Genomic DNA, 16086 nt, shown 5'->3' with positions numbered 1-16086 from the left:
TTCTCTCTCCTTTCACCCTCAGCTGTGTTCAGGCGACACGTGTGGATTTGCGGCCACAGTATAGTCCATTGGGCCTAACCTTGGTTTACCACCTGGAGTTCGAGTTTCCTGGTTTTCGAGAAGAGGCATGTGCTGGGTCGAGCTTATGCCGTTGTTGTGGGAGAAAGTAGCCGTGTTCGGCCCTCCCGATATCCTGGTCATCCAATTAGGAGAGAATGACTTGACTAGTAGGAGAAGTGTGGACTTGCTAGCGAGCATGAAAAGTGACTTGGATGCGTTCGCTACTTTATGTCCCAGAACGACAGTGTTCTGGTCTTCTATGCTGAAGAGGACTTTTTGGCGCGGAGCGCGAAGCTGTATGGCCATTGAAAAAACCAGGAAACTCGTAAATCGGGCAGTTGCCCGTTGGGTGCGCTTCATGTATGGCCGAGTCATTTATCATGACCGTATCCGTATCGGCGAGCACGCCTTATATCGGAATGACGGGGTGCATCTATCAGACCTGGGGAACGACATCTGGTTAGATAGCGTCATTAATAGCATCCGGGATTGGTTACAGCCGTGAGGGTATTGGCGGCGAGCCTTGCGGCTCGGGTGGTGGTTAGGCATTGGAATAATGTGTTGTGCTGTGTCAAAGAGCTAGGTGTGGCCATCGCCTATGCCTTCAATTTTTAGGGGTATTCCGTTAAAGGAATCTGGCGGTCGTGTATTCTGTCCGATGCCTGCTTGGCGGGAGGCCATGGCACGACCCTCGGTGACATTAGGGGTGAGCCTATAGTTGGATCGGCATCAACTGGCTCCACCTACTGGTGAATAAACCCACTTGTTCAAATCCAATGCCTAAGCCAATACCTTTTCACTGCTGTAATCAATAAAGTTGTGGCCTTTCCTTGCCCATTAACCTTATATCACGTGTCCGTGTGTATTCTTTCCACATTGCGGGGGTCGGGTCCTCGAACCACGACAGGCTCCCATATTCTGCCTCACAGGATGAGGTCACAACAAATCCTTGTTTCTTTGACCTCCATCCAATTATGGAATTGGCAAACATCATAACCATTCCACTTGTAGATTTTCTAGTAGCTACACAGCTTCCCCAGTCCGCATCAACAAATACTTCTAGTTTTTCATCTTGTGTACTAGATATCTTCAAACATACATTTAATGTCCCCTTTAGATATCTGATAAGCCTTTTCAAAGCACACCAATCGGCAGTACTGGGTTTAGATACATGTTGGCTCAGAACATTTGTAGCACATGCAATGTCTGGCCTTGACCACTGGCTTAAATACAACAATGATCCTATTTTTGAGTGATACAACTCAGGCTGATCAAATTCATCATCACACACTGTCTTTGGGAAATCTGGTGTCATGGGAGTCTGAACTGGCTTGCAGTTTTCCATGCCAAACTGCTCTATCAAACGAAGTATTTTCTCTTTCTGGCTCAATAGGAAGCTTCCATCAGCTTCCTGCCTTACTTCTACTCCCAAGTAATTGCTTACAGGCCCTAAGGCTTTAAGCTTAAACCTCTTTTCCAGTTGACTTGTGAGCTTCTGGATCTCGTCTGTGGAACTCCCTGCTACAAGCAAGTCATCAACAAAGACTAAGAGCATTAGATATTTGTTGCCTGTCCCCTTGGTGTACAGGCATGGATCAGCCACACTCCTTTTAAAACCAAGTTTTACGAGGGCTTCATTTAAACACTGGTTCCAACACCTTCCACTTTGTTTGAGACCGTAAACAGCCTTTTTCAAACGCCAGACTGCACCATTCCCCTCTTCAAACCCAGGGGGTTGTCTCATTAACACTTCATGGTCTAAATTTACATGCAGATATGCAGCATCAACATAAAAATGGTGCACTGCTAGTTGTCTTACAGCAGCAATGGAAAGCATTAAACGAAAAGTTTCACTCTTTACAGTGGGAGAAAATACTGCATCGTAACTCTCCCTTTTAATCTGAGTGAACCCTCTGGCTACTAATCTGGCTCGAAAACGTGGTTCCCCAGATGCAACGGTTTTCCTTTTGTAAACCCACTTGCATGACACCACTCTGCCACCAGGTGGCGGCATTATGACCTCAAACACTTTGTTACGTTTAAAAGAGTCAATTTCTTCTTTCATGGCTTGTTGCCACAAAGCACGTTCCCCAGGGGCTAAGTCTAAGACTTCATTATAACTTTGTGGTACCACAAAACTCCTCCTAGGGTCAAACGCTGAGGAGGTACACCCTTGTTTGAACGCTGGGAGCGTCTAGGCACAACTACTACTTCTTCCCCCCTTATCTCTGGCTCTTCTTCCTCTTCCTCTAGAGCAGTATTATCTACTGCCACATCTTTTGGGGAAATCTGATACTACACTTGATCTTAGCCAAAAGGCCGAGAAGCGATCTTTTGGGGAAATCTGTGCCTTCTCCTCCTGCTGCTCTTGTGTTGCCAATGGCTGAGAAGAAGCCTCTTCTCTTACTTGCAGGGGCAGTAGGCAATCTGGGTTGGCATGGATCACAGTCCATCTGTCCTGGTCAGCAAAGTCTGCGCTTTGTGACAGAACCTGGGCGTAAATTGAAACGCCATCCTTTGCCATAGGACTGGTATCCCACAAACTGCAGTCTCTGCGCTCTAGCGCCCCCTTTCTGACGCTGAGCTTTGGGGATATTTACATGTGCCCAAGAACCCCAGTTATGGAGCATTGTCCACTCTGGTTCTTTCCCAAACAATACACGATATGGAATATCTTTTATACAGCTAGACCAGGTTCTATTAATCAAAAAGTTCGCTGTAAGGAGAGCCTCACCCCACAGCCTATGGTTGTGACCCAATCCTGCATCCACTAGCAGGCAGTCCTTTACTGACTGTATTACAGCCCCACGCCTTTCACAAAGACCATTTTCAGCAGGGCTATAAGGGTTAGTCAAACGGTGAGTGATCCCCTTATGTCGCAACCATGTCCCAAATTGTTTGTTCAGAAATTCTCCGCCCCTATCTGTTTGCAACTGCACAACAGGGCGAGCGAAGAGCTTTTCAGCTTGGGCAACCCATTCTCTGAATGTGGGGAAACACTCAGATTTCTGCTTTAACAAAAACAACCAACTAAAATGTGATTTATCATCTATTACCAGAAAAGCATATCTGGCGCCCCCTTCAGTCTTCTGTGGAAAAGGGCCTATCACGTCACAATGGACAAGTTCTAAAACCTCTTTAGATACTCTGTCGCCTTTAGAAGCCACAGGCTTCCTCTTAGATTTGGCCATTTTACATACATTGCAATCTAGGAAACAGTTACAGCTATTTACTTTTAGGTTTTTGCACACCTTTTGCATCTCTGAAAGCACACGGAAATTGGCGTGACCCAGTTTCCTGTGCAGTTCATGTACACACCCCTTATGAACTGGTAAATTATCCTGAACCACCTGGGCTACCTTAACAGGCTTGTCCTGCATTACATATAACCCATTCTCCATCTTTGCATGGCCACATACCTGAGTTCCATTCTTTATCAGACAGCCATCCTGCGTGAACTTAACACTATACCCTGCTTTAATCAAACAGCTTACAGACAGCAAACAATATTCCAAACTGCTGACAAACAGAGTCTCTGGTAGAGTAGTGTTCAAGCACTGCAGGAAACATGTTCCCTGGCCATCAATCTTGCTTCTACGACCATCAGCAAGATAGATTGAGTCTTTTCCATCAGCTGGCTTCCCCAGGGTCTTAAAATCCTCCCAACTATTGCAGATAATCCCACTGCTACCAGAGTCCAGCAACCATGTTCCTCGAGGTACCTTCCTCTCCTCCTGAGAAAATGCAGACACAAACTGAGCTGAACGCGTGTTCTTCTTCCCTGAAGAGAACCCCTTCTGCTTACGTTTCTGCGTCGATTGCTGTCTTTGCTCCATGTTGTCTTCTGGAAGTCTTGCCCTGCATTGACGTTGGAGATGCCCGGGTTGGTTGCATCTATAGCACCTCCTCACTGCCATGGCCAAGTCCAAACCTTGGCGTTGCTCCATTGGCAGATTCTGCTGCTGGCCCCCTCGGCTGTAATTCCTCCGTTCTTGGAGTTCAGCCTGTCTATCTGACCTTCTTTCTGCTTCTTCGGTTAATCTTCCAACCACATACTCAAGGGTCAGATCTCGGGGACGCATACTCTCCATGCTGTTAATCACAGGCAACCAGCTTTCAGGCAAACTTGAAAGGATAATGTATGTTTGGTCAGTCTCATCATAACGCTTACCTCTCTGCTGTAGTTGAAGAAACAGAGATTTCAGCATTTGAAGATGAGTTGCCAAACTCTCACCTTCTTTCATAACAGTCCTGAACAGCCTTCTGGTCAGAGAAATTATAGTTCTAGCAGTTTCTCTGACATGCATTGCCCTTAATAAATTCCAGCACTCAAACACTGTGCTGGCATTTGCTACATGCAATAACTGAGAGTTGCTCAAAAACAGCATAATTTGGGCACGAGCCCTTTCATCTAGCCGTTTTTTCTCAGCAGAGTCCCGTCTCAAAACCTCAGTTTCAACACAGTCCCACAGTCCATCTCTCCTTAACAACTGCTGCATTTTAATTGACCAACTCAGCCAGTTGCTTTCTGAGAGAAGTTCAAAAGGGATGCCTCACCCAATATTTACAACTTGGGAAGACTGGAAATCTGCCATCTCTGCTGGTGCTTGCTGAGCCCCTTCTGTGGGGCCTCCAGCAATCTCTCCTGACTCTCTCTTTACGGTCTGGCTGGCACTCACCGGCTTCTAGCTGCTGCCTCTGTTGACCCCCAGGTCCCGCCTGGCTCTGCAACTGGTGTAGCCGCTCTGTGAGTCGCTGTCAGGGGTTCAGGAGCAGAGGCACAGGAAAGGGAGGAAACGGAGAGCGAGGGGGAGGAATCCGAAGGAAACGTAAGCGATGACAGTGGTCCGAGGTCTCTGAGTCTTTCCAGCGAATCGGAAGACTCACAGAAAGGGGCTCCCAGGGTCAGAGCAAGGGGGACACCCCAGGAAGAAGGGGCCAGAGGGGACTCAGAGAGCAGCAGCTGGAAATCGGGACCAGCTTCCCCACCAAAGAGCAGTAGGGGGGAGGAGTCCCAGGTATCGGGATCAGGCTGCTCACCGCCAGCGGGAGGAGATGAGTCAGGATTGGCCATGCCTCCATCGGAGAGCGAGGAAACGGTCGAGAGGAAAGTTGGAAGCTGGGCGCGCGCGCCAAGTTCAAATGTACAGGCGAGCGGCACAGTGGGTAGCCCGGGTAGGGAGCCAGGTCCTAAAGCCCGCCGAAAGGAGGGACAGGAGTCAGGGGGGTCAGCGTCAGAGGAGTCCAGGAAGGAGGAGACCCCGGGGGGCAGAAGGACCCGGAGGAGAAAGGAGCAACGGAAAAGGTGGAGTAAGGCTAGGGTCTTAAACTGGTGTACAGGGGGTGGAGACTCAGACAGGGCTTCGCCGATCTAGGGTCTAGACGTAGGGCTGCACGCTGCGGCTTGTAAATGGAAACTGAACCTCAATAAAGACTTTTGTACATTACTACCGGCTAGCGTTGGTCCTCTGTGAGCTGGGACCTAGAGGCAGCTCTGACAGTCGCCTACTGTGGTATTCTAGCAGTTCAAACTGTTCTAGTAGCCGACACTGAGTGCTTTGCTGATCCTCAGATCCTAGCCACTCCAGCGTCACTGCAGACAGTTACAGCTTGCCACCAACTGCTCCAACGCACAGCCACTGGCTCCATACACCACCAGGACTCACCAGCTCCCTGCTGAGATGCTTTCAGTCATTTTGCACTCTGCACATGCTCAGAAACACTGGGCTCATAACCTGTCAGTGTTTCTAAAAAGCAAAAAAAAGGAAAAAAAGAAAGGGTTCTGACCTCCCTTTGTCTCCTCAGCCTGGTCCTCAGACCCTCGTCGGCATAAAAGAGTCCAAAAGAATATCCTTTCAGAGTTTTATTCTTAAAAGTCTTTGTGCAAAAGCGACTGACCAACTGTACAAACCAACACTACCAGCTTTCACCAACCCCACTCAACCTCAGCAACCAAACTAACATTTCTCACTCTATATATACAATTTGGTGCAGGCTGCTGACTCTTGCTGACCCAGCTTTATTCGCATTAAAGAAACAGCGGCCATTTTAGCCGTGACAGTCTTGTGGTCGTTGCGCACTTCCACTTGGTGCTGTGCCCCCTCTAGGAAGTGGCACCACACCTCCAGAGCGTCCCGAATAGCAAGCACTTCTCGTTCCCAAATGGTGTAGTTCTGCTCTGATGGATTCAGCTTGCACGAATGAAAGGTCTCGGGTCCCCATTCTCATCCTCTTGCAACAGAACCGCTCCTAGTGCCCTATCGGATGCGTTGGTCTCTGTGCGAGTCAGAATGTGCTACGTACTCCTCTGAGACAAACATGGCCTGGAGTCTCTTGAATGTTCTCTGGGCCTCTTCTGTCCATCGGAACGGTCTCTTGCCCCTTAAACAATCCATGAGTGGAGCAGTCAGCCCCAAGTATCTGGGTATAAACTTACGGTAGTAGTTCGTGAAACCCTTGGTTCTTGGAAGCATGGGGTATGAACAAATGCCTACATAAATCCACAGACACTGCGTGGACCACTTGAATGAATCAGGCGACAGCCTGAGAAGCCACAGTTTGTGCTGTCTGGCAGTGGTTCCCGCAGTTTCAGACGGGCTGAGGTAAAGTACCATATTTACGCGGCTCTAATGCACCCTCAAATCTAATGCAGACCCTAATTTTCACGATGTAATTTGGCAAAAAAGGTGTGTATTACATTCAAGTAAGTACAATATCTAAAACAACAGCAGGCTTAGGAGTGACAGTGAAAGATCTAGCAGCTAAAATATCACAGATAGAGGATTCAATGAAAAAATTATTAGGAGAAAATAAATAATTCAAAAAAAGAACAAGAAAAGATTAAAGAGGAAATAGTGTCAAATAAAGTCCAACAAGAGATTCTTGCAGCTCAAATAGCTATCTTAGAATTATATCAGAAAGAACGTTTGTTACGTTTTAGAGGGGTTCCGGAAGAACAGGAAAGAGATTTGGGAAAAGATAGCAAAGCAACTGGCAATACTAACAGAATTACAGGAGGAGGATATGGTCAAGGCGATAGACACAGTCTATCGAGAAAAATCAACTTTCACAAAATCTAAAATACTCTCAGGTTCCAAAACAGTGAAAGACAAAGTGTTACAAGGCCACTATCAGAAAATAAATTTAAGGAAATTCCTTCCAGATTACTGAATTAAGAGAAGAAATTACAAGTTACTGAGGCACTAAAGAGGAACACAATTCCATTTAGGTGGGATTTTCTTTCTTTCTTTTTTAATAATTTTTATTAACCGGCCAATCAAATCAAATTAAATCACATCACATAAATTCCGAATTACAAAGACGAATTTTAAATTTTGTTGGGGGGGACACATATTTCAAGATCCGAAGGGGGATTCTGATCATCTTCTTGCTACTACGTTAATGTCCAAATCAATCCAAATCAGTCCAAACAGAGTTCATAATTCTATCCAGTCTTATCTTGCTGTTTCCACATCACATCTTGTTCATATATTTTCTCTTTTTTCTTTATGATCTCTTCTGATAGTCTCCTTAAGCCGATAAACACCAATAATAATCCTGTGTGAATTTTCCATTCTTCCAATCCTCAAATCGAGATGGTTTCCATATATCATCACCTTCATAGATAACATCGCTCTTTCCATCATTGATCTCGTAAAACTGTCGCTCTTAAGTCCCTCTGAGGAGTTTCACCCACAATATATAAACAGCTCTATTTCTCTCTTTCTCCTCCCAGACTCAAGACTTCCGACAGAACTTCCCAATATGGCGACGGCATTTTTAACTGCGTCATTCCAAAGCTCTTATACATTCCACGCTCTTCTTAAAACATGCTTTGGTTCAAAAGTTTATCTCCACACAGCCTTAAATCCACAGCTTAAGTCCTTAAAACGACAATTCTGACTCGTGAGGGGAGGGGATTCTTGTTTAATCACATAAGGAAAGAAAGGAAAGTTTTTTCCCCTCCCCCACCAGTCATTTGCCATACCGTATCTTGGCGTATCTTCTCATGTTTTATTCTTGTCTTGTTTTATCAGAGATCTCTTCTGTTAGCAGTCTTTACTCCCCCTGCTTCCTTGAAATATGTGCATTCCTTCATCCAAATTGTTTCTTTTGAAGTTCTTGCAGCTAGTGGCGCGGATCAGGGACGGCGTCCAGGAGTGTCGGAATCCCACAGGAGGGCTTTGTGCCTAGTGCCCCCATCCCCACAAATTCGGGGGTGGTATAGGGCACAGCAGGCAAGGGCAGTCCCCCCCCACCATCCTGGGGGGGGGTAGGGAGGCTAATTACTCCCATCATAGCCTCCAAATTACCTCATGTGGGTTGGAGAGATGTTATTGTCAGCCATCTTCTGATGTGCCCCCTAGTGGCCCCCCCTAGGTGGGAGTTTCTGGACGGGTTGACCTTCTCATATAAAGGGAAGAGACGTAGTATTACCAAACCTGTAAAGGCAGAAGAGTTTTGGAGAAGATACAGTGGTACCTTGGTCTACGAACAGCCTAGTTCACAAACTATTTAGAACATAAACACTTCAAAACCGGAAGAAGGTGTTCCGGTTAGCGAACTTTTTTTGGAATCTGAATAATAATAATAATAATAATAATAATTTATTATTTCTACCCCGCCCATCTGAATGTACTCTGTTCGGGGGTGCACTTCTGTTTTGAGTGCTACACTTCCGTTGTCCAGCAGTGGAGAAGGGGGTCGTCGCGGCGTTTCCCACAGCAGGGAGGGAGGGAAGCTGCATGCCCGCAAACCAGCTGCCTTGCAGGTGCGCAACTCCCCCCGTGCCGCTGTGTGCCCACAAACCAGCTGGTTTGTGGGTGCACAACTCCCCCCCATGCCGCTGTGGGAAGCGTGCACTCTAGGGAGCATTTCCTGCAGCAGCATTGGGGGGGGGGGGAGTCTGTGTGAATCCCAGTTCAGCTACTGATTGATTGATGTGACTACAGAAGTGGATTAAAGCCCCCCATCCAAACAATGACTATCATCAGTGCAGGTAAGAATTTTTTTTTTAATTTTAATTTTTATCATCTACAATGCTGTTTTATTTATTTTATAGTACAGAACACTGATTATTGCTTTCATTTTATGGATCAATGGTCTTGTTAGATAGTAAAATTCATGTTAAATGGATGTTTTAGGGGTTGTTTTTAAAAGTCTGGAACAGATTAATCCAGGAGTGAGCAACCTTTTTCAGCTGTGGGCTGGTCCACTGTCCCTCAGAGCATGTGGTGGACCGGACTATTTTTTTTTTGGGGGGGGGGGGGAATGACCGAATTCCTATGCCCCACAAATAACCCAGAGATGCATTTTGAATAAAAGCATGCATTCTACTCATGTAAAAACAAAAGGCATACCCCACAAATAACCCAGAGATGCATTTTGAATAAAAGGACACATTCTACTCATGTAAAAACACACTGATTCTCAGACCGTCTGTGGGCCGGGTTGAGAAGGCGATTGGGCCGCATCCGGCCCCCGGGCCTTAGGTTGCCTACCTCTGGATTAATCCATTTTGCATTACTTTCTATGGGAAAGTGCACCTTGGTTTAAGAACACTTTGGTTTAAGAGTGGACCTCTGGAACGGATTAAGTTTGTAAACCAAGGTACCACTAGTATTGGAAAGCACTGGGAGAGGTTGAGGACGAACAAGAACAAGAGTAGATGATATACAGCGAAAATGAACGAACTAAGATTTTTATCTTGGAATGTAAATGTTTGGAATGTAAAGTCAAAAAGAAACAAAGTTATTGAAGCAGAAGTTGGATGTAGTATGTTTGCAAGAAACACATAAAAAGGAAACAGATTATTAATAAACGAGAGTTGGAATAGTGTTTATTGCTTCCAATACAGTTTTTAAAAAGAGGGGTTGTGATATATGGCAACCCTAAATTGGATCCCAGAAATGAAACTTTTCAAGGTGTATAAGGGCAAACTAATAATATTGGGAGATTTCAATGGTGTAATTTCATTAGAACACGACAAAGCGGTCAAGCAAGGTGTATCTAAAGAGGGGAAATTCCCTAAGACAGTTTTTAAAATGGTTCAATCTATGGATTTAATAGATGGGTGGAGACACAGGACCTCCACTAAGCACGAGTTTACCTATTATTCCCATGCCAAAAAGGTTAATTCCAGAATATATATGATTTGGTTATCAAAGGAGCTCACAACAAGAATTAAAAAAATAGAAAATCATCCTGTCCGACCACAACCCAATCAAAATGCTCCTAAAGGGTGAAGAAAAGTCAGTGTTCAGGTGGAGATTAAATGAGAATCTCCTAAAGATTGAAGAAGTAATACAAAAAGGGCCAGAATGGGCTTCCGGAGCAGCGTGCTCAGTGACCGGGTGAGGAACTGCGTTCCTGGCAACTCAAGGCATACCCAACGCCGGAGAGAGACTACAGGGAAGGAGAGGCGTAAGTTACCCCGACCTCAGGTGGAGATCCTGAGGGCAGAGCCCAAAGCGGCGCATCAAGGGGTTTCCCCAAGTTTCTGCTCCTTTGCTATTTAAAACATTTACCAGTGGAGACGGCACGGGGGAGAACCTCAGCGCAAATGGGCAGAACCACTCTCCGATGCTATCGCCTCAAAACCTGGCAAGTCAGCGCTGAACTCTCCATTAATTTAAAACTGACAACAAAGAGGGGGCTCCCCCTGAAGTTAATATACAACTGAAATAATGCAGTGAGATGCAGCGGAATAAAGGGGGCAGCGTAAAAGTTTCAAAAACACAGTGAAAACTTTGAAAGCTGTGAGTGGTTCACTCCCCACAACACATGTAGTATCTGTCACATTGCTTCACGAGGGGTCCCTAAAAGACTTGAGTAGCACACCAAAGTTTCAACGACCAGTAAAATAAACTCAATCGACCTCCCGTACTCCCCTGAAAGCTACAGCCTCAAACAAAAACCTTTTAATTAAGGCATAAAATCCTGGGTTAAGTAAAGCCTTACCACGAGGAGACTTCAAGGCAGGAGACTGCCGGGCTTTGTGTGGAGGAGTGAATGAGTCAGCATAGTGAGGCATAGTGAGGTGCCGCCATAGCGGAAGTGCCAGCAAACACAACCAGGGAAAGACGCCAAAGAGCAAGTTTGCAAAACAAACTAGCAGAACAAAGGAAGTGAAGAGGAGAGAGAAACACAGTGACTACTAGTGGCCAGTCAAGAAAGGACTTACAACTAATTACAGAACAACTGGGCTGCATCGCCACCTATGGGACAAATTTGAAATTGCAACAATAAAAATTAAACAAATGAAAAGAGTGGAATAAGCAGTGATTGGGAATTATAGACATAGGGAAAATTTTAAACCTCTTTTTAATAAATTGTAAAAAAGCCAGAAGAAAGCTATATACATCCAGAAGTGAATGGAAATATAATATATGTCAGCTTCGTTCCGGAGCTGACAAAGGCTGGGAATCTAAGCAAGCCGAGGGAGATAAGGACACTGGAATGCAGACTGGAATGTGAGAGGGAGGAGGGGCAGCCCAGTGGCAGTGTTTCAGAGAGCAGACAAGCAGAAGATAGCAAAGCCCTAAACACCAATCTTAACTCAGAAACAGAAGGGGAGAGGCCGGGAATAGCTAGCCCAAAGACTCGAAGGCGTGAAAAGGTAAGTGAGAGGAGGGAAAAAGAGCGGAAGCGAAAGGGTTTTTTCCACTGTTGGAAGAAGAGGAAGGGGTGGAGTTTAGACTTGGCAACTGCTAACTTGGAGTCAGACACGGAGTGAAGGAGCTCCGGAGTGATTTATGTGTTTGAGCAATAAACCTGAGATAATTACTGCCGGTGTCTTGCTTCTGTGGAAGAGCCAAGCCATTACAGATTGCCGAGTCTCATCTTAATCTCTCACGCCGGAGGGCATCAAAGACTGTGATGGGACAACAAAGACTGTGATGGATGGGCAAGTACCGGATGTGGGAAGTGAGGCTGGGGGAGCAGCTGGGGGGGGGGGCAGGAGAGCCCAATGACCCCATAACAGAATTAAGGAGCTACACGTGACAGCTCAAAAGCCAACTAGACATTTTGGCAGGAGCACTGCAGGAACAAAGGTTGACTTCAGAACAGGAAAGGAACCTCAGAGCCAGCAGGGGCTACATTTTGGACTTGAGATCAGCTGAATTCAGCTCAGATAAGCAGTGTGTTGCATGTCTGATCAGTTGGCTGGGGGGAACAGCTAAGGACTGGGCTCTCACCCTTATGGAGACCCAACACAGTGCTCTAGGGAACCTGCAGGAGTTCTGGAGACTGATGGATGCCATGTTCAAGAGCCCACTGAAACATGCCACTGCAGAGCAGCAGCTACTGAATTTGCGACAAGGGGGTGACTCTGTGGCCTCTTACTGGACTACCTTCAATTCACTAGTGCACAAGGTGGGCTGGGGACAGAACACAGGGCTCCTTGCAGCCATGTATCGTGCAGGGCTGAGTCCTTCGATCCTGGATGAGATGGCGAAGATGCAACCCATGCAGTCATTGGAAGAGATAGTTCAAGCGTCCTTACAGCTAGGGCTACGCCAACAGCAGAGGAAGCTAGAGAAGAGGGGGGCAGGGGGACCCTTGGAGGTAAGGGCCTACACTTCCAACAGGGGGTTGGCAGCACACGTAGTCAGGGAGAAGCTGTTGAACCGATGCAGATTGGATCGGTGGAAGGGGAGAGAACCAAGAAGGTATGGAAGGAAGGGAGTCAGCAGCGTTGGGAGACACGCACTTGCTTCGTGTGTGCTAGGCAGGGGCATTTGGCTAAACAATGTCCTGATAGGAAGACAGAGGGATTCCTTTCAGGGGCCAGGGTGGAGGAAAAGCCCAAACCCCAAGCAGAACAGTCGGGAAATGGCCAATCCCAGCCCTTAAGAGAGGCCAGGGGCTGGGAGACAAATCAGTAGAGGGGCCTCAAATGGAAACAGCCATTCCTGGGATAGCTCTGCCCATGACGCTACAACTCCCAGATGGTCGCAGGGTGCAAGGGCAAGCGTTGGTGGATTCGGGGGGCTTCTCTAGACTTTGTCGATGCAGATTTTGCGAAGCAACACAACCTTGGGACATAGCAACTAGACTCCCCAATCGAGGTACAGATGATAGAACCTTAATGGGGGGGGGAGGTGGTTCAAGCCACACAACCGTTAGGGGTGGAGGTGGTGGGGCACAAGGAGACAATGAGGTTCCATATCACTAAGTTAGCGACACACCCCATAGTCCTAGGAATGACGTGGCTCACAAAACACGATCCTGTCGTGGCCTGGTTCCAACGCTCCTTAACGTTCACGTCAGCCTTTTGCCAAGCGAACTGCTTGAGGCTTGAAGTACCTAGAGATGTGGGAGCAAAGGGGGTGGAGGTAGGAGGGAAACTCACGGAAGAGAGTTCCATACCCCCGCAGTATAAGGCCTTCAGAGACGTGTTCTGTGAGAAGGAGGCAGACCAGTTACCCCCACACCGCCCTTATAACTGCAAAATAGACTTGGTGCCAGGGGCCCAGATACCCACCAGTCGCCTCTATTCCATGTCAGAGACAGAGCTAGCTGAGCTGAGGGAGTTCTTGCAGAAGAATTTGGCAAGGGGTTTTATCCGACCAACAAAGGCACCAGGGGGAGCCCCAGTTTTCTTCGTAAGCAAGAGGGACACCCCGGAAAAAAGGCTCGTTGTGGACTACAGGAGGACAAACAAGCTCATGATTCCCAGCTGATACCCCTTGCCACGTACTGGGGATCTGCTGGAGAGGTTGAGATCAGCGAAAATTTTCACCAAGTTGGACCTGAGGGGGGCCTACAACCTGATACGGGTGAGGGAAGGCGATGAGTGGAAGACGGCCTTTAATACAAGATATGGGACTTTTAATTATTTAGTGATGCCGTTTGGGTTGCAATCGGGCACAGCCACCTTCCAGGCCTTTATTAATCATGTTTTGGCAGACTTGCTAGACAGGAACGTGGTATCTTACCTTGATGATCTTTTGATATACTAAGAAAGTCCAGACTTCCAATTTACACGCAGACACAGTAGGAGTGAGGAAAATCGCTCTGTGGTTTTCCAAGCGGCACGGGGTTTAGGGGTGACGCAAGGGCACTGCGCTCCCCCAAAGCTCAAGGGGAGAAGCCTTGAGGGACAGGGCACCCAGCGACATTGAAGCAGCACCCCTGCTTTTTTGGGTTTTTTAACAAGAAGCTAGAGAGCGGACGGAGCTGCAGACGTGACAGGGAAGCACCACCACCCCCGCGTTTGTGATGTATTTTTGCCTCTACTGGAAAGCGGTAAATCTCCAAAGTTAACAAATAGAATTCTCAGTGTTCAGAGAGACCGTTAATCTTAATATCTGGGAAAAAACACTGAGAGATCTTCAGATGTTAAAGGATTGAAAAAATGGCGCAGAGAAAGGAAGTAGCAAGGGAAAGTAAAGACACTAACGATCCTGCTGAGTGAGTACGAAGGAAAAACTTTTTGCAACTTTGTTTAAAGACTGAAGGCTAATTTGGACAAAGAGTTGCGAGAAGAGCTGAACTGAAACGTTGCTTTATCTTTTGGGCTTTGGAAGAAAGAAAGAAATGCGAAAGCTGCCCGTTCTTTGGAAGGGGTGAGGTTTAAAGACATAAATCTAAGCCCTCCAAAGGAAGCCTTACAGAAAAAAGACAAGCAAAGATAAGACCTGGGAAGTAACAACAGCAGAGATTTATGAACTGAGCTCTAAAATTGATCGATTGATTGATTTATTACGGCCATTGGCCCATATCTAAAACAATACATCAAAATTTATCCATAAACAATACAATTTAAACAGTTCCAAGTTAAAACACCCATATAAAACCAATTTTACTTCAATTAAGTAAACACTATACACAATAAGCTCCCTCTATGTCAACCGCAATTCAAATCCCTCAGATTTTGGGGGATATGCGTCTTAGTTCTGGCACTTATTGATGGTTCTTAAGTTTGGCTAAGCTGTCAGAGTCATACAGTGATCCATTTCTCCTCTTATGAAATAAGACATTAATCAGGTATCTAGCGACTGCAAGGGATCTACTTGATTCTTCGTCGTTTAATAAGTATATTATTTGGGCTTCCTGAGGTCTGCCAGCAATTCTCGATAAGTATGGGGCCAGAAACTTGGACCGTGAAGCCGAATGTAAAGGACAACAGAAGATTATATGATATAACGATTCTATAGATCCACTTTTACAGTCACAGAGGAGTGAGATCTGTCCGTTGGAGAGTCTGTTACCCAACACATTTGATGGGAAAACATTGAATCTAGCCTTTATAAAGGTTTATCGACGAACAGGTGCCACCACCTGTCGCAATATTAAATTGTAAATCCATCTCCTCTAATTTGTGAGTTATAATTCTCTTGGCAGAAATTAAATCCAATTTTAGTAGTTCAGATGGAGATAGTCCTAAGGACACAAGTTTCCCATGTATTATTTTTGCCCAAGGGCTAGGGAAGTCGTCTCTCCAGAGACACTGTATCAAGTGGAGATTTGGAAGTTTATGCCATAATGCCAACCAGTAACAGAGGATGCATTTCCATAATGTGGTTTCTAGAGATGTAACATTTAGTTCGAGTCGTATAGCAGTATTGCCTACACACCTGGGTAATTTTAGCAACCTTCTTAGCAGCTGGTTTTGGATTACCTCCAATTGGGTTAGATTAACAAAGGACCCCCCATATTGGGATTGCATATGCTATTGTTGCAATCACCTTTGCCTTGAAAACTTTTAACACTGATGGAATATGGAAAGCCCCATCTGAAAAGAAAAAACGCAGTAGCGCAAAGGAAAGGGCTTTAGCTCTATTTAATACATATGCTGAGCTCTAAAAATAACAACAATACTTTTGAATTTAAAGGACTTTCAAACTACTATGAGATTATTAGGCTATTAATGGCTGCAAGTATATGGAGAGTCCTTCCACTTTAAGTTCATTACCTTTGCTCACACTCCCTCTTTTTTGGTTTTTCCAAGAGGAAAAAAAAATTGAAATACAGTGGGAGGTGGGTATAAATTTCTCTTCTTTCTGGATTGCTTCTTTCTTT

The 16086-nt window shown here is 46.0% G+C and overlaps 1 protein-coding gene across 2 annotated transcripts in view; it reads right to left on the bottom strand.

Moving 5' to 3' along the window:
* Window positions 1-16086, bottom strand: part of LOC309361138 (cullin-4B-like) — a 210889-nt gene that overhangs the window by 71547 nt on the left and 123256 nt on the right. The gene's annotated exons all lie outside the window — the stretch shown is intronic.

This window comes from Podarcis melisellensis (genome assembly GCF_964234715.1).
Source record: "Podarcis melisellensis genome assembly, chromosome: W".
Classification (NCBI taxonomy): domain Eukaryota; kingdom Metazoa; phylum Chordata; class Lepidosauria; order Squamata; family Lacertidae; genus Podarcis; species Podarcis melisellensis.
Note: the sequence above shows the minus strand (reverse complement) of the source record. Positions and strands in the feature narration are given on the sequence as shown.